General features: G+C 37.2%; 1 protein-coding gene across 3 annotated transcripts in view; it reads left to right on the forward strand.

Moving 5' to 3' along the window:
* The window catches only part of ENTREP2 (endosomal transmembrane epsin interactor 2), a 475,619-nt gene that overhangs the window by 214,896 nt on the left and 240,581 nt on the right, over positions 1 to 20,142 (forward strand). The window lies entirely within an intron of this gene.

A 20,142-nucleotide genomic window follows, 5' to 3' on the forward strand; every position in this document is an offset into this window, starting at 1 on the left:
ACTCTGTGCTTCTGCGGAGCCAAACCTCCGGCAGCGGATCTGACTCCCTCCCGCTGCCACAGGGCTCCTCCTGAAGTGGATCACCTAAGGAGAAGCGAGCTAAGCCTGCCCCTCCAGCCCCCGTGCACCTTGCCTACCCACCCCAGCTAATACGCCAGATCCCCAGCAACACAAGCCTGGCAGTGTGCAAGTAGCCCAGACGGGACACGCCACCCCACAGTGAATCCCGCCCCTAGGAGAGGGGAAGAGAAGGCATACACCAGTCTGACTGTGGCCCCAGCAGTGGGCTGGGGGCAGACATCGGGTCGGACTGCGGCCCCGCCCACTAACTCCAGTTATACACCACAGCACAGGGGAAGTGCACTGCAGGTCCTCACCACGCCAGGGACTCTCCAAAATGACCAAACGGAAGAATTCCCCTCAGAAGAATCTCCAGGAAATAACAACAGCTAATGAACTGATCAAAAAGGATTTAAATAATATAACAGAAAGTGAATTTAGAATAATAGTCATAAAATTAATCGCTGGGCTTGAAAACAGTATACAGGACAGCAGAGAATCTCTTGCCACAAAGATCGAGGGACTAAGGAACAGTCACGAGGAGTTGAAAAACGCTTTAAACGAATTGCAAAACAAAATGGAATCCACGATGGCTCGGCTTGAAGAGGCAGAGGAGAGAATAGGTGAACTAGAAGATAAAGTTATGGAGAAAGAGGAGGCTGAAAGAAAGAGAGATAAAAAAATCCAGGAGTATGAGGGGAAAATTAGAGAACTAAGTGATACACTAAAAAAAAATAATATACGCATAATTGGTATCCCAGAGGAGGAAGAGAGAGGGAAGGGTGCTGAAGGGGTACTTGAACAAATTATAGCTGAGAACTTCCCTGAACTGGGGAAGGAAAAAGGCATTGAAATCCAAGAGGCACAGAGAACTCCCTTCAGACGTAACTTGAATCGATCTTCTGCACGACATATCATAGTGAAACTGGCAAAATACAAGGATAAAGAGAAAATTCTGAAAGCAGCAAGGGATAAACGTGCCCTCACATATAAAGGGAGACCTATAAGACTCGTGACTGATCTCTCCTTTGAAACTTGGCAGGCCAGAAAGGCTTGGCACGATATCTACAGTGTGCTAAACAGAAAAAATATGCAGCCGAGAATCCTTTATCCAGCAAGTCTGTCATTTAGAATAGAAGGAGAGATAAAGGTCTTCCCAAACAAACAAAAACTGAAGGAATTTGTCACCACGAAACCAGCCCTACAAGAGATCCTAAGGGGGATCCTGTGAGACAAAGTACCAGAGACATCACTACAAGCATAAAACATACAGACATCACAATGACTCTAAACCCATATCTTTCTATAATAACACTGAATGTAAATGGATTAAATGCGCCAACTAAAAGACATAGGGTATCAGAATGGATAAAAAAACAAGACCCATCTATTTGCTGTCTACAAGAGACTCATTTTAGATCTGAGGACACCTTTAGATTGAGAGTGAGGGGATGGAGAACTATTTATCATGCTCCTGGAAGCCAAAAGAAAGCTGGAGTAGCCATACTTATATCAGACAAACTAGACTTTAAATTAAAGGCTGTAACAAGAGATGAAGAAGGGCATTATATAATAATCACAGGGTCTATCCACCAGGAAGAGCTAACTATTATAAATGTCTATGCGCCAAATACCCGAGCCCCCAGATATATAAAACAATTACTCATAAACATAAGCAACCTCATTGATAAGAATGTGGTCATTGCAGGGGACTTTAACACCCCACTTACAGAAATGGATAGATCATCTAGACACACAGTCAATAAAGAAACAAGGGCCCTGAATGATACATTGGATCAGATGGACTTGACAGATATATTTAGAACTCTGCATCCCAAAGCAACAGAATATACTTTCTTCTCGAGTGCACATGGAACATTCTCCAAGATAGATCATATACTGGGTCACAAAACAGCCCTTCATAAGTTTACAAGAATTGAAATTATACCATGCATACTTTCAGACCACAATGCTATGAAGCTTGAAATCAACCACAGGAAAAAGTCTGGAAAACCTCCAAAAGCATGGAGGTTAAAGAACACCCTACTAACGAATGAGTGGGTCAACCAGGCAATTAGAGAAGAAATTAAAACATATATGGAAACAAACGAAAATGAAAATACAACAATCCAAACGCTCTGGGATGCAGCGAAGGCAGTCCTGAGAGGAAAATACATTGCAATCCAGGCCTATCTCAAGAAACAAGAAAAATCCCAAATACAAAATCTAACAGCACACCTAAAGGAAATAGAAGCAGAACAGCAAAGGCAGCCTAAACCCAGCAGAAGAAGAGAAATAATAAAGATCAGAGCAGAAATAAACAATATAGAATCTAAAAAAACTGTAGAGCAGATCAACGAAACCAAGAGTTGGTTTTTTGAAAAAATAAACAAAATTGACAAACCTCTAGCCAGGCTTCTCAAAAAGAAAAGGGAGATGACCCAAATAGATAAAATCATGAATGAAAATGGAATGATTACAACCAATCCCTCAGAGATACAAACAATTATCAGGGAATACTATGAAAAATTATATGCCAGCAAATTGGACAACCTGGAAGAAATGGACAAATTTCTAAACACCCACACTCTTCCAAAACTCAATCAGGAGGCAATAGAAAGCTTGAACAGACCCATAACCAGCGAAGAAATTGAATCGGTTATCAAAAATCTCCCAACAAATAAGAGTCCAGGACCAGATGGCTTCCCAGGGGAGTTCTACCAGACATTTAAAGCAGAGATAATACCTATCCTTCTCAAGCTATTCCAAAAAATAGAAAGGGAAGGAAAACTTCCAGACTCATTCTATGAAGCCAGTATTACTTTGATTCCTAAACCAGACAGAGACCCAGTAAAAAAAGAGAACTACAGGCCAATATCCCTGATGAATATGGATGCAAAAATTCTCAATAAGATACTAGCAAATCGAATTCAACAGCATATAAAAAGAATTATTCACCATGATCAAGTGGGATTCATTCCTGGGATGCAGGGCTGGTTCAACATTCGCAAATCGATCAACGTGATACATCACATTAACAAAAAAAAAGAGAAGAACCATATGATCCTGTCAATCGATGCAGAAAAGGCCTTTGACAAAATCCAGCACCCTTTCTTAATAAAAACCCTTGAGAAAGTCGGGATAGAAGGAACATACTTAAAGATCATAAAGGCCATTTATGAAAAGCCCACAGCTAACATCATCCTCAACGGGGAAAAACTGAGAGCTTTTTCCCTGAGATCAGGAACACGACAGGGATGCCCACTGTCACCGCTGCTGTTTAATATAGTGCTGGAAGTTCTAGCATCAGCAATCAGACAACAAAAGGAAATCAAAGGCATCAAAATTGGCAAAGATGAAGTCAAGCTTTCGCTTTTTGCAGATGACATGATATTATACATGGAAAATCCGATAGACTCCACCAAAAGTCTGCTAGAACTGATACATGAATTCAGCAAAGTTGCAGGATACAAAATCAATGTGCAGAAATCAGTTGCATTCTTATACACTAACAATGAAGCAACAGAAAGACAAATGAAGAAACTGATCCCATTCACAATTGCACCAAGAAGCATAAAATACCTAGGAATAAATCTAACCAAAGATGTAAAAGATCTGTATGCTGAAAACTATAGAAAGCTTATGCAGGTAATTGAAGAAGATATAAAGAAATGGAAAGACATTCCCTGCTCATGGATTGGAAGAATAAATATTGTCAAAATGTCAATACTACCCAAAGCTATCTACACATTCAATGCAATCCCAATCAAAATTGCACCAGCATTCTTCTCGAAACTAGAACAAGCAATCCTAAAATTCATATGGAACCACAAAAGGCCCCGAATAGCCAAAGTCATTTTGAAGAAGAAGACCAAAGCAGGAGGCATCACAATCCCAGACTTTAGCCTCTACTACAAAGCTGTCATCATCAAGACAGCATGGTATTGGCATAAAAACAGACACATAGACCAATGGAATAGAATAGAAACCCCAGAACTAGACCCACAAACGTATGGCCAACTCATCTTTGACAAAGCAGGAAAGAACATCCAATGGAAAAAAGACAGTCTCTTTAACAAATGGTGCTGGGAGAACTGGACAGCAACATGCAGAAGGTTGAAACTAGACCACTTTCTCACACCATTCACAAAAATAAACTCAAAATGGATAAAGGACCTGAATGTGAGACAGGAAACCATCAAAACCTTAGAGGAGAAAGCAGGAAAAGACCTCTCTGACCTCAGCCGTAGCAATCTCATACTCGGCACATCCCCAAAGGCAAGGGAATTAAAAGCAAAAGTGAATTACTGGGACCTTATGAAGATAAAAAGCTTCTGCACAGCAAAGGAAACAACCAACAAAACTAAAAGGCAACCAACGGAATGGGAAAAGATATTTGCAAATGACACATCGGACAAAGGGCTAGTATCCAAAATCTATAAAGAGCTCATCAAACTCCACACCCGAAAAACAAATAACCCAGTGAAGAAATGGGCAGAAAACATGAATAGACACTTCTCTAAAGAAGACATCCGGATGGCCAACAGGCACATGAAAAGATGTTCAACGTCGCTCCTTATCAGGGAAATACAAATCAAAACCACACTCAGATACCACCTCACGCCAGTCAGAGTGGCCAAAATGAAGAAATCAGGAGACTATAGATGCTGGAGAGGATGTGGAGAAACAGGAACCCTCTTGCACTGTTGGTGGGAATGCAAATTGGTGCAGCCGCTCTGGAAAGCAGTGTGGAGGTTCCTCAGAAAATTAAAAATAGACCTACCCTATGACCCAGCAATAGCACTGCTAGGAATTTATCCAAGGGATACAGGAGTACTGATGCATAGGGGCACCTGTACCCCAATGTTTATAGCGGCACTCTCAACAATAGCCAAATTATGGAAAGAGCCTAAATGTCCATCAACTGATGAATGGATAAAGAAATTGTGGTTTATATACACAATGGAATACTACGTGGCAATGAGAAAAAATGAAATATGGCCTTTTGTAGCAACATGGATGGAACTGGAGAGTGTGATGCTAAGTGAAATAAGCCATACAGAGAAAGACAGATACCATATGGTTTCACTCTTATGTGGATCCTGAGAAACATAACAGAAACCCATGGGGGAGGGGAAGGAAAAAAAAAAAAAAAAGAGGTTAGAGTGGGAGAGAGCCAAAGCATTAGAGACTGTTAAAAACTGAGAACAAACTGAGGGTTGATGGGGGGTGGGAGGGAGGGCAGGGTGGGTGATGGGTATGGAGGAGGGCACCTTTTGGGATGAGCACTGGGTGTTGTATGGAAACCAATTTGACAGTAAATTTCATATATTAAAAAAAAAAAAAAAAAAAAAAAAATAAAAGTTTAATTATAATGTAAAAAAAAAAAAAAAAAAAAAAAAAAAAAAAAAAAAAAAGAAAAAGAAATAAAGGGCAACCAAATCAAAAAGGAAGAAGTAAAATTGTATCTGTTTGTAGATGATGTTCATATATAGAAAGTTCAAATGACTCCACCAAAATACTATTAGAACTAATAAGTGAATCCAGTAAAGTTTCAGGATACAAAATCAACATATAAAAGTCAGTTGTGTTTGTATACACTAATGATGACCTATTTGAAAAAGAAATAAAGACAATCTCATTTACAGTAACAAAAAATAAAAGCATATTTAGTAGTATATTTAAGGAGGTGAAAGATATGTACACTTTGAACTATAAGATATTGATGAAAAATTGAAGTGGAAAGATATTCCATGTTCATTAGAAGAATAGATATCGTTAAAATGGCCATACTACCCAAAGCCATCTATAGATTCATTGAAATCCCTATGAAATTCCAATGGCTTGTTTCACAGATAGAAAAAGCAATCCTAAAACTTGTATGGAACCACAAAAGACCCTGAATAACCAAAGTAATCCTGAGAAAGAACAAAGCTGGGGGCCTCATACTTCCTGATTTCAAACTATATTACAAAACTATAGTAATCATAAAAGTATGGTATTATCATAAAAATAGACACATAGACCAATTGAACAGAATTAAGAGCCTGGAAATAACCCACGGATAAATGGGCAACTATTATCTGACAGAAGAACCAAAAATATTCAATAAGGAAAGGACAGTCTCTTTAATAAATGGTTTGGAAGAACTGGATATTTACATGTAGAAGAAATATATTGGACCTTTATCTTATACCTCTCAGAAAATTAACTCAAAATGTCAACACCAAAAAACAAACAGTCTGATTTAAAAATGGGCAGAGGACCTGAGCACATATTTCTTCAAAGAAGACATATGAATGGCCAACAGACACTTGGAAACATGCTTAACATCACTAATCATCAGGGAAATGTAAATCAAAACTACAATGAGATATCACTTTACACCTGTCAGAATGGCTAGAATCAAACAGACAAGAGATAATAAGTAAGGATGTGGAGAAAAAGGAAGTCTGATGCATTGCTGGTGGGAATGCAAATTGGTGTGACTACTGTGGAAAACAGTATGGAGGTTTCTCAAAAAATTAAAAATAGGATTACCATATGATCCAATAATTTCACTGTTGTGTATTTACCTAGAGAAAATGAGAAGACTAACTCAAAAAGATATATACATCCTATGTTTACTGAGGCATTATTTATAATAGGCAAGATATGGAAGCAGCAGTGCATACACACACACACACACACACAAAGGAATATTACTCGCCATAAAAATGAATGATCTTGCCATTTGCAACAACATGGATGGACCTAGAGGGTATTATGCTAAGTGAAATAAGTCAGACTGAGAAAGACAGTAACTTATAATTTCAATTGTATGTGGAACTTAAGAAACAAAACAAAGGAACAAATAAAGAAAAAAGGAGACAAAAAACCAGACTCTTAAATACAGATAAAAACTGGTCATTGCCAGAGGGGAGGAGTATGGGTGTATGGGTGAAATAAAGGGTACACTTATCTTTTTTTTATAATTTAATTTAATTTTTTTAATTTAAAATTTTTAATTTTTTTTTTGAGAGAGAGAGAGTGCAAGTGGAGGAGGGGCAGAGAGAGAGGGAGATATAGAATCTGAAGCAGGCGCCAGGCTCTGACCTGTCAGCACAGAGCCTGATGCGGGGTTCAAACACATGAACCATGAGATCATGACCCTCATCAGCCAAAGTCGGACTCTTAACCAACTAAGCCACCCTGGCACACCTAATTTTCTTAATTTAAATTCTAGTTAGTTAACATACAGTGTAGTATTGGTTTCAGAAGTAGAACCCAGTAATTTATCACTTCTATATAATGCCCAGTGTTCATCATAAAAAGTGCCCTCCTTAATGCCTATCACGCATTTAGCCCATTCCCCCCACCCGCTTCAGCAACCTTCAGTTTGTCCTCTATATTTAAGAGTCTCTTATGGTTTTCTTTCTTCTCTGTTTTTATTTATCTTTCCTTCCCTTCCCCTATGTTCATCTGTTTTGTTTCTTAAATTCCACATTTGAGTAAAATCATGATATTTGTCTTTCTCTGATTGATTTATGTCACAGCGTAACACACTGTAGCTCCATCCACGTTGTTGCAAATGGCAAGATTCTTTATCCATTCATCAGCCAGTGGACATTTGGGATCTTTCCATAATTCAGCTATTGTTGATGTACTGCTGTAAACATTAGGGTACATGTGCCCCTTCGAATCAGGATTTTTTTATCTTTTGGATAAATACCTAGTAGTACAATTGCTGGGTTGTAGGGTACTTCTTTTTCTAATTTTTGAGGAACCTCCATATTGTTCTACAGAGTGGAGGCACCAGTTTGCATTCCTACTAACAGCACAAAAGTGTTCCCCTTTCTCTGCATCCTCACTAACATCTGTTGTTTCCTGAGTTGTTCATTTTAGCCACACTGACAGGTGTGAGGTGATATCTCATTGTGGTTTTGATTTGTATTCTCTGATGATGAGTGATGTTGAGCATCTTTTTATGTGTCAGTTAGCCATCTGGATGTCTTCTTTGGAAAAGTGTCTATTCATGTCCTCTGCCCAGTTTTCTCTCTCTGGGTTATTTGCTTTTTGGGTGTTGAGTTTGGTAAGTTCTTTATAGATTTTGGATACTTTATAGATTTTGCCCGATATGTCAATTGCAAGTATCTTTTCCCATTCCATTGGAAGTTGTAATATATATATATATCACATATATATATATATGTATGCATATATATATATATATATATGATATATATATATATATATACATACATACACACACACACACATACACACACAATGGAATATTACCTGGCAATCAAAGAAGAGTACACTTATCTTGATGAGCACTGAGTAATGTATAGAATTGTTGAATCATTATATTGTACACCTGAAACTAATATAACACTGTATGCTAACTATACTTCAATAAAAAAAGAAAAAAAATTAACTCAAAATGGATTAAAGTGTAAATAAGACCTGCAACTTTAAAACTCCTAGAATAGTTAGGAAGAAAGATTATTGGTCTTGGCAATGAGTTTTTGGATATGACACCAAAATCACAAGAAAAAAAAAAAAAGAAACCAGTGACAACATCCAACTAAAAAGCTTATGCACAGTTTTAAAAAAATTAAAAATGAAAAGATAGCCTACAGAATGGGGGAAAACATTAGCAAGCCATATATCTTATACACAGTTAATATTCAAAATATAGAAGCAACCCATATAGCTCAATATCAAAACCAATAATATAATTAAAAACGGGCAAAGTACCTGAACACATATTTTTCAAAGAAGATACACAAATGGCTAACAGGGACATGAAAATGTTTTCAACATCACTAATCAGGCAAATGCAAACCAAAACCATAATGAGATACCACCTCATACCTGTTAGAATGGCTATTAGCAAAAAGACAAGAGATAAATATTGGTAAGGATGTGGAGAAATGGGAACCATTGTGCACTATCAGTGGGGATGTAAATTGTTGTAGCCACTATAGAAAACAATATGAAAGTTCCTCAAAAAGTTAAAAATGGAACTACCATATGATCCAGCAGTACCACTTCTGGGTATATATCCAAAGGAAATAAAATCACTCTCTTGAAGAGATTTTTCTGTATTCCCAGTTTCATTGCAGCATTATTCACAATAACCAAGACATGGAAACAATCTAAGTGTCTGTGAATGGATGATAGCATAGAGATAGTGTGTGTGTGCATGTGTATGTGTGTGTGTCTGTGTGTGTGTGCGTGTGTGTGTACATACACACACACGCACACACACACTGGAACATTATGCAGCCATAAAAAGAAGGAAATCCTGCATTTGTGACAACATGACTGAATCTTGAGGGCATTGTGGTAAGTGAAATAAGTCATACAGAGAGAGACAAACACTGCATGATCTCACTTATGTGTGGAATCTACAAAAGCCAAATTCACAGAAACAATAGGTTGATAGTTGCCAAGGGCTGGGATGTGGGGTAAATGCAGAGATGTTGGTTAAAGAGTATGAACTTCGCGAACTTCCAGTTATGAGATGAAATGTTTTGGGGAATTCATGTATAGCATTATTACCATAGCCAGCAATACTGTATTGCATATTTGAAAGTTGTTAAGAGAGTGGATCTTAAATGTTCTCAACACTCACTACAAAAAAAGTAATTATGTGGGATGATAGATGTGTTAACTAACATTGTTGTGGCAATCATTTTGAAGTACATTCATGCATCAAATCATCATGTTGTATACCTTAAACTTACACAATCTTATGTCAATTATATCTCAAGGTTGGAGGGGAAAAAAAACCTTTTCCTACCTTTAAGGTCGTATAAGTATTCTTTTTTTTTTCTTAAAAATCTGAAGTTTTACTTTTCACACGTAAGCATTTATTCCACTTGCAATTGAATGTTGTGTATGCTTTGAGGTAGGAGTTCTCTTTTCTTTGTCTTTTTAATGTGGATAACTGATTGTATCAGCATCATAGCTTATTCTTTACCCAGGGATCTGTAATGCCCATTTTGTCATAAATGTTTCCATATCTGTGTGTGTATGTGTGTGTGTGTGTGTGTGTGTGTGTGTGTGTGTGTGTGTGCCTCTGGGAAGTCAATGCTATTCCTTTGGTTCATTTTGTTTGTTCCTGTGTTATAACATTCCTTTAAGAAGGAAAGATCCTCTATCTTCTTTTCTCCAGGAGTATATTGACTGTTGTTGGCCCTTGTTCTTCCATGGAGATTTTAGAATCAGCTCATGAAGTTTCCTGAAAATCTTTGTTGGGATATTTATTGGAATTTTATTGTATCTGTGTATTATCTTGGGAGAATTGACATCTTTACATATTGAATGGTCCTGACCATAAAATACTATGTCCTTCCATTTGTTTAGGCCTTTTACAAAGTATTTTGAACTGGGTTTTGTGATTTTCTCTGTAGAGGACTTTGATATCTTTTTTTTTATGTTTATTTTTTGAGAGAGAGAGACAGAGTATGTTGGGAGAGGGGCAGAGAGAGAGAGAAAGAGACACAGAATCCAAAGCAGGCTCCAGGCTTTGAGCTGTCAGTAAGAACCCAATGCAGGCTTGAACTCATGTACTGTGACCTCATAACCTGAGCTGAAGTCAGATGCTTAACGGAGTGAACCACCCAGGCGCCCCTGATACTTTGATGGACTTATCCTTGATACCTTACTTTAATGTCTATGTAAATGATATCGTTTAAAAAAATGCATTTCACCTTTTCATTTCTGGACTACTTTTTGATTTTGTGAAAGTGTCCTCAATCCTACATTTACCAAATTACCAATCAAATATACAATCTTCTCTTCCTCACATAGAACAGTTTGCATTTGTTTTAAGTATAAAGTTCATTGCATTTCAAGAAAAGTAAATACCTGGGTGACCATCACCATTGTGGAACTAGAGAACATTTCATCATAGAGAAATTATACCCGAAAAGAAGTTGTATTTTAAAATCTTCTCCTTTTGGAAAATGCATGTTAGCATTTTTTATTTTGTGCATATAAAACACCCTTTACATTTTCATTTTAAATTTAGACCTCAGGTTATAAATCTTTCTCTTTGTGGGACCCCCTTTATTTAACGTAGTGGTTTCACTCCCATGTTAGATGTCCAGTGACTGACTTAAGTACTACTGTATTCTGAATTTTCATTCATCTCTTTGGATTAGGTACATGAGGATGTATGTTCCCCAGGCCATGTATAAACCAAAGTAGCCATCTGTTATTTTAACACAAGAGCAGTTGGGTTAGATTCAGTATTCTTGAGTAATCATTTTTTCTGGCACTAGTAATTTGAAGGAAAGTTCTGAAACCAATGTAAGTTTCACTCTGTAGTGAGAACATAATTATTTGTTTGAGATTCTTTTCTGGAATTTTATATTGGTCATTTTAATTTACTCTAAGTGAGAGATTTTTCTCTCTTTATTTTTATCTCTCTTTTTCTTTTTTGGCATCCTCATGAGTGCTTCTCAACGTTTTTTTTTATCAGCAGTTGTTTTGGAACTACTTTTTAAAAAAGCAATGAGAATGCTTAAAAACTCAAATTATTGTCTAAAACCAAAATTTATTAAAGAGATAAAGAAGCTGTCTTAGGGGTTGCCTGGAGCTCTGCATACTCAGTATTCTTTAGGGTCTAGCAGGAAATAGATGACATACTCAGTTTGGTAATGTAGAGTTTAATGAGAGACTATTTACAAAGGCCAGGGAGAGCTAAGGGAAGCCAGCAGGGGATGCTGAGAGCTGTGTAGCTGTGTAGGCCTGAAGGGCAGAGGGAAGAAGTGGCACCAGAGCCTGGAAAGAGCAAATTCATTGGAGAGTACCACCTGGGAAGAGATGTGGCCTTTGGTAGAAGAATGCAGGCTCTTATACAATGGTCCTGCAGAGAGGGAACAAATACCCCAACCTTTCTCCCCTTCTCACTATAGTTTCCCCCCAGTGCCTCACATATCTGAATTCCTGGGAGAACAGGAGAGCCCAGTTCATGTGGCCCATCAAGGTCAGCCTACAGGTTGCAGTAGAAGGTGCACAGTGGATTTGGAGACAAGTAGAAAATCTAGCAAAATTTGGAAAAACATTTAAATTCTACTATATGGCAAATATTTTTTTTAACAATTTTTATTTTATTGTTATTTTTGCAGTGTCTATAGCCTGCTCTTTACTGTTTCCAATGCAGAGTTTAATTTGGCATTTCTCTTTTTATGTTTTTTTAATTGTTTTTGTTGTTCACCTTCTTCTTGTCTTGGTGTATTTCCTTCTGGTCACCAGCTATTCTTATCTCTTCCTTTTTTGTCAGTGCAGCCTGTTCGTGTTTCATAGAAGTAATGCCTTTTTATTGTTGGGAAACTTACAGACAATTTCTAAGAATTTCTTTGGCTTTATTAAAATATTTATTTAAAAATTAGTCCTTTTGCCCCTGGTGTCTTGGAAAATGCCCTCATTCTTTTCTGATAGGAAGGCCTTATTTAAGTTGTATATTTGTGTGCATATACATATGCGTGTCTGTTTATACATTCTTGAAAGGAAGGTGATCTTTTCTTCAAGGGATAGCAGTATTACGTGGTAAAGAGCACGGATTTCATTTCTTAGTCACTGTATGACTTTTCAGCAAGTTTCTGAACCTCTATGTTTCAGTCTCCCCACTGATACTATTGGAATAGTAGGATTTTCTGTCTTGGTTGAATGACTCCATCTCCATGCAGGCTCAGCTCACTCAAGTGTACAAATGGGAAAAATGATAGAACCTGCCTCATGGTGAGCTCAGGGCACACGGTAACCAGTACGTATGTGGTGGCCATTGGTATTTAGATTGCAAGGTTTGTGGGAATGACCAGTTAAGTACTGCATCTGGGTGCTGGTTATGGAGGTGGTACTGGTTACGGAGGCTTCCCTGTGGGAAGCACAGCTGGCATTCACTTGCTTACATACATACATACCTACCCCCCCAGATACTTTCATACATATACACAATACACACATTCCCATACGTTCTTATATATACATGCATATATATACAGTAGATAATTACATATACTGTGTGTGTATATATACACATGTACATATATATTCATATCTCTACATATGTATATATGTACACATATGTATATATATATATATATATATATATATATATATATATCCATGCATGCATGAATATATATATATATATCCATGCATGCATAAATACATACAAACATAAACAGTCTGTCCAGGCAGGACCCTTCAGGACCTCCTTTCATAATTTTTCAGGTACTTGGAGCTCATGTCCAATGCACCTGTGTTCTTCTCTTTTGTAGACTAGTTCTTTTTTGTAGGCAGTCCTTAGTCCCATCTTTTTTTCTGAAGAATGTACTAACAAATGCACCAATTTGAAGGAGACTAAATAGAGAATCTTTTTCAATTCTCAGGAGAGAACATATTGCCATTTTTATATAATGAGGGGAATAAATTATATATTTTTAATACATTTTTTAAGATGCTGCTGCGTGGTATTCTGTAAAATGCTACTGAAAAATCAGATTTTCCTTCCTATAGAAGGAAAATGGGCATTTTAGTCCAGATTTCAGATGCCATAGTGAATACATGCTAATTTAAATGTCATTCTCATGCAAATTCTAAGTCGTTTTACACAGAGCAAAACCTGTATGCATTTCATCTAATAGAAATAAGAGATAGAATGTAAATGTTTATCTATCTTGACTAATGGAATCTAAAAAGCTGTCAAATGACAAGGGATGGATAATATCGTAGGATAATAAGCAAATGAACTGAATGGTTCAGGAAGAAAAAAATCTAGGAAATATTCAAAGTCAAGTTAATATGAAAAAAAGGAATAAAATAATCTGACAAATGAGATAATAGCAGTTAGGAGAAAAAGTACTGGCTTGGCTGGCGGACGGTGACAGGCGGTCGGCTTGTCAGAATGAGCGGCAGCCGGGGTGTGGAGGATGAATGTGCCAAAGGACAGGCTCATAAACGGCAAAATGATGAGTGAGTTAGTAAATCTGTCAGATGATGAATGAGCTGACAGTACACGTTGGACGGATGACGGAGGAGAGGCCATGTGAAAAAGGCAGTCAGCAGAGACATTAAGGGAAGGAGGAAGGCTGCATTCCTAAAACCAAAAAACTTTCACATTTAATATCATAAGCAGGAAAAAAAATGGTGCAATTAATCACAGTACCTGATCTGTTTTGACGACTGTTAAAAACATAACAAAACTTCCATTGAAGACACTAAGACTCTATATAATGTGCTCATGGGTATTAATAATTATTTGCATTATATACCTGTCACTTGCTAGTTGTTACCCTATCCATTCCTGGGGATTTTCATCTGTGAAATGGAATAATAATTATAGTACCTTTCATCCTTTCATATGCAGACATTTGAGGGTTCATTTCATATGAAATACTTAGAACAGTACCTTGAACATAATAAATAATGAAGAAACTATTGTTAGTTGCCATTGATATTATTAATCATATTATTATTACTACTATTAATTTTTTATTTTTGTTTTCTTCTTGGAGTGTAAATTTCCATCTTACACACATCCTTGGTGCCTAATTTAGCATATGGATCTCCCTAAAGACTCCCACATCAGTCGAATAAATAAAATACTGATGAGTTCCCTTATATCTTATTAATAAATATTGCAAAATTTTTTTGAGAAGGAGAGGCTTCTAGTTTTTTTTTCAGAGTTTAGTTTTCAAACTGTATAAACACCAGAGATAAATTTAAACTCCTGTTTGTAATTAATCGAAGTAAATGCATAAATCCACAAAAAGAATAATTTAAGAAGACTAGAAGGAAAGTGATGAAATTGAAATCCAAGGAATAATAAAGGCAGTCAAAAAAAACCAAAATTCTTTGAAAAGTTATAAGTACACAAATCTCTTATTATAGTTTAAGATAAAAACAGAGAAGAAACATGAATAGAGAACCAAGAAAGGAACATAGCAATGTAAAGAAGGGATTTTAGACTTTATATTATAATTAGAAACATTATGCACATATATTTGAAAATTTTAAACTAAATGGCTGGTCTTCAGAAATAATATCAAGAGCCACAATTAATGTGAGAAGAATAAAAAACCCAAGCAGAGCAATAGCCATTAAAGAACTTGAATGAACTTGTTCAACTGATGGACACCTTGATGGACACCAGGCTTTGATGGTTATACAGGTGAATTTTAGCAAACTTTTAAGAAACAGTGGTAGAAAAATGAGGGGAAATTACTCAGCTTATTTTATTAATCTTTTTTAAAACAATAGCAAAACTTAGACAAGGAAAGTAGAGGAAGAGAAAATTATAAGCCAGTTTCACTAATGAGCATAAGTAAAAGAGAAAACATCGCAAATCAATTCTAGGAATTTATATTGAAATGCGGTATAACTTAAACAGCTTATTTTAGGGAAGAACGAGTGGATTAACTTTTAAAATCCACCAACTTACATAATTAAAAAATTAAATATGACAACCATATTATTTTTCTCAGTAAAAGTTGCAAAAGTGTTTAATCAAAATCTTAATGTAAGAACAGAAAACTAGGATAGACTCCTTTAATCTAATAAAGCATATATCTACCTATATGCTATATAACTCATAGAATATACCATATTAAATTTTTTAAATGTTTGAAATTAAATTGGGAGCAATACAGGAAGCTTACTGTCATCACTGTTACTCAGTTTTGTCCTGGGAATTCTAGCCAATGCAATTAGATAAGAAAAGAATAAATCATAAGTATAGGAATAAGAATGGAAAAAACATAATTATCTTTACAGACTGATTATCTACATAGAAAATCTATAAACTATTAGAACCAATAAGAAGATTGATTCAAATTACAAAAATAAATAGCATTTATATATAATAGCATAAACCAATATGAAAATTGTAATTCATAATTTAATTAAAAGCCATGATTAAATTTAATGAATGATACAGAAGACTGTTCTTGAGGGACACAGAATTCCTGATTTAAATGAGGAAAGGGCTTATTGTAGACAGGGAAGTTTGGTGTCCTAAAGATGACAGACCTTCTAAAATCAACCCATAAATTAAGTGCAATTCTTATCAAAATCTCAGATTTTTTTTTTGTGAAACTAAATAAACTGATCCCATAATTTATACAGAACAGTAAAGATCCAAAAATAGCCAAGTCAATTTTGAAGTAGATCTAACAAGTGGGACTCACTCTACCAGATATTTTTTTTATAAAACCATAATAATTAAAATTGTGTGGTACTGGTATAGGGATAATTGAATAGATCAGTGGAACACAATAATAAACCCAGAAACAGACCTGTGAATATTGGAATTTGATTTATCACAGAAATGATGTTATTTAAATTGACTGGACAAGGGTGGACAACTGTTCAATGAAAGCTGTCTGTACCACTGGACATCCATGTGAAAAAAGATGGGGAATGGTAGGAGACCTTGCCTCGTACAAGGTCTGAAAATAAATTCCCTATGGATTAGAGACTTAAATTTGAAAAGCAAATCAAGACAAAAGCATAAAGAAAAGATAGACCATGAAGGAAAATATTAAAACTAAAAAGTTGTGTGCATCAGAAAAATTCCATAAATGTAAAAGGTGAGCCACTGGTTGGGTGAAGATGCGTTCCAAATGTGTGATCAAGCAAGGGCTAGTGTACAGAATGTTATGAAGAGCCACAGAATAGTAAGAGGCAAAGAACTCACTAGGAAAATGGGTGAAGAATCTGGTATAGGGGTGCTAACAGTGAGGTCACTTTCTTCTGCCTCTTTTTTCCCCTGCCTCCACTACCTCCATTTCTCAGTGGCTGAAGTTGTTTTTTTTTTTAATGAAATTTATTGTCAAATTGGTTTCCATACAACATCTAGTGCTCATCCCAACAGGTGCCCTCCTCAGTACCCCTCACCCACCCTCCCTTCCCTCCCATCCCCCATCAACCCTCAGTTTATTCTGTTTTTAAGAGTCTCTTATGCTTTGGCTCCCTCCCTCTCTAACCATTTTTTTCCTTCCCCTCCCCCATGGTCTTCTGTTAAGTTTCTCAGGATCCACATAGGAGTGAAAACATATGGAATCTGTCCTTCTCTGTATGACTTATTTCACTTAGCATAACACTCTCCAGTTCCATCCATGTTGCTACAAAAGGCCATATTTCATTCTTTCTCATTGCCATGTAGTATTCCATTGTGTATATAAACCACAATTTCTTTATCCGTTCATCACTTGATGGACATTTAGGCTCTTTCCATAATTTAGCTGTTGTTGAGAGTGCAGTTTTAATGATTTGATGTTAATTTTTATGGTTGTTACATCCATGTCACCAAATAACATGACTGTATTACCATTGCTTGACTTACCTCTTGCTCGTTTATCCTTGGCTTTTATTTGCCAGATGATAGACTGTCTTCTAATGTAGCTGTATGCTGTCTTTACTCTCACTGTTGGTGACATCCATAACATGAATACTATCCTTAAATCTCAACTTATTAATCCATCAACCACAGACACTACATGTTCACACCTAATCTTGTAAAATGAGTAAGTTAGCTTGGTGTCTTAATTTGAAAACTTGTGTAAAATAGTAAATAATTTATCGCTTGGTTGGTAGTGTTTGTATCCCCAAACATAAGGAGGTATTAAACAGAGATGTCTCTGGTCAGGAATAAGATGCTTTTGAGCATCTTCAGAAAATGGAAACAATTCATAGTAATTTATTCTAGGTTGGTATGCTATTTCCTCTGTGCCTTGCTGTGAATTAATTGTGTCATCACTGTAAGTTTTTCATACTATAGGAAGCTAAAAACACTGCCTTCTTCCTGTATCTGGCAGCTTGGGATGTTTCTAATTTGTGTTATCTTTTGTACTGTTAGTTTACATTCCGGTTTGCCAGCGTGCATGTAAATAAGTCCCCTGCAAGAAATTTGAAAAGCCAAAATTCATGTATTCATGATTGATGCCGATTTGTATGCAATATAAGCTTGTATACTTCCCTGATTAAACTGTTCTCTGTATTTCAATGGATGTGTTAATCTGGGTTTCACAGTCCGACTTGCATTTTGTCTTTGCAATTGTGTGGACATAAAAGTGAGTTGACTTCATTTACTATGGGGATGCATGTTAGGAATTTGGGTTTTGTGTACCCTGTGGGAAGGAGCACACCCTCTGGCATTTCCTGGTGGAAGCAGGTTTTGCAGCGCAGAGGAAGTGACGCTGACCAAATGTGAAAGCCTGATACATGTTCAGGAGGGTCTGGGAAAGCAGACGGTGTGGTCGGGGTAGCAGCCCCAGCCAGTAGGCCTGGCTCCAGGGTGGGGAACATCAGCTGTGCATGTGACAAAATGGGAAGAACTTTGAGCAGCCAGATCTGCTGTGAATTGTCCCATCACATGGGCCCTGCTACTCCAACATAAGCTCTCAAATTATGTCTAAGATGCTGAATGATCTTGTTAGCTAATGTTAAAATATTTGATCAGGGGATGCCTGGGTGGCTCAGTCGGTTAAACATCCAACTTCAGCTCAGGTCATGATCCCACGGTTTGTGAGTTTGAGCCCCGCATTGGGCTCTATGCTGACAGCCCAGAGCCTGGAGCCTGCTTCAAATTCTGTGTCTTATTCTCTCTCTGCACATCCCCCACTTGTACTCTGTCTCTCTCTGTCTCTCAAAAATAAATAAATGTAAAAAAAAAATTAATAAAAAATAAATAAATATTTGATTGGAAATAGATATTAGTTCACAATTATATGGAAAGAAAAAAATTGACTACTTTCATTTACACCATTTAAATTCCAGGAGGCATTTTTTCTAGCTCATCCTTATTTTATTTTATATATGTTTTTAATTTTTTTAATGTTTATTTATTTTTGAGAGAGAGAGGGAGAGAGAGAGTCAGAGCATGGGAGGGGGAGGGTCAGAGAGAGAGGGAGACACAGAATCTGAAGCAGGCTCCAGGCTCTGACCTGCCAGCACAGAGTCTGACACAGGGCTCGAACTTATGAACCATGAGATCACCACCTGAGCTGAAGTTGGATGCTTAACCGACTAGCCACCCAGGAGCCCCAGTTCTTCCTTAGTTTTATATGTAATTGTATTATTTTCCCTCTCCGGTTGTACTCCGTATCACCAAGAAGTGGGTTTATGTTTCAGGTGAGACAAGATAGGCATGCCGGGGTTTGCCTGTGTTATTCATTCACCCAACCAGTGTTTTCACTTGGAGGCACCTCTGAGTGAGACTCAGATGTTAAGGATGTTAAGGACAAATGAGGGCTTGGAGCTAGTGGTCTGCTGGGAGAGTTAGAAAACAAGAACACCAACAGGGAAATAATCCAGGTGTCAAGAGGCCTCTGAGGCAGCCAAGTGGAGCATCATGACTCCAAGAATGCCCAGGGGCAGAGGCAAAAAAGCCCTGAGATGACAACAGCTGGTTGTGTTTTTAAAAAAATTGCGAAAGGTGCCTCTGTGAACTTTGGTGTTTTCTGGCTGCTCTCTGCCCTGAGCTGTTCCAGGTGACAATTAGAATTTCGTGTTACGGCCACCCCCGACCTATCCTTCCTCCCAGCCTCCAGATCTTGGCTCAGTTCTCTGGTTCTTGTATTCCTTTGTCAATACTACATCTTTCTGATGTTCTGGGTTTCAGACCTGGTTTTCTATTACTCTGACTCCCAGTGCTAATTCTCATATTTCTGTTCCTGGCCTGTAACCTAGACTTCATCTACTGATTGGCAGGCAGTTACCTTCTGGCAGATGTGTGTCACTACCCCAGCCCTTAGGTTCCAAGATGAGTTAAGTCCCAGCATCAAGCAGCTTACAGTCTGTGAGGAAGGATCAGACAGACAGACAGACAAGTGTAATTCTAATCAGAAGTCATAAATTACATCAAAATGGGTTTCCATGCAGGAGAGTATAAAAATAACCCTAGTTTGAAACTTCACCGGGGCCTTTATGGATGTCCTCAACTAACTGTTTTTATAGAGTGCCATGAAAATTTCTTTATCCACTTGAAAATATCCTCTTAACAGTTGCAGAACTGATGTGTTTCCAGTGATGTCTCTGACTTTGCCATGTGGTTATAAGAACTAGGATGGCTGGGGTGTGAGG

Source organism: Panthera onca, chromosome B3 (assembly GCF_046562875.1).
Source record: "Panthera onca isolate mPanOnc1 chromosome B3, mPanOnc1 haplotype 2, whole genome shotgun sequence".
NCBI classification, from domain to species: Eukaryota; Metazoa; Chordata; class Mammalia; order Carnivora; family Felidae; genus Panthera; species Panthera onca.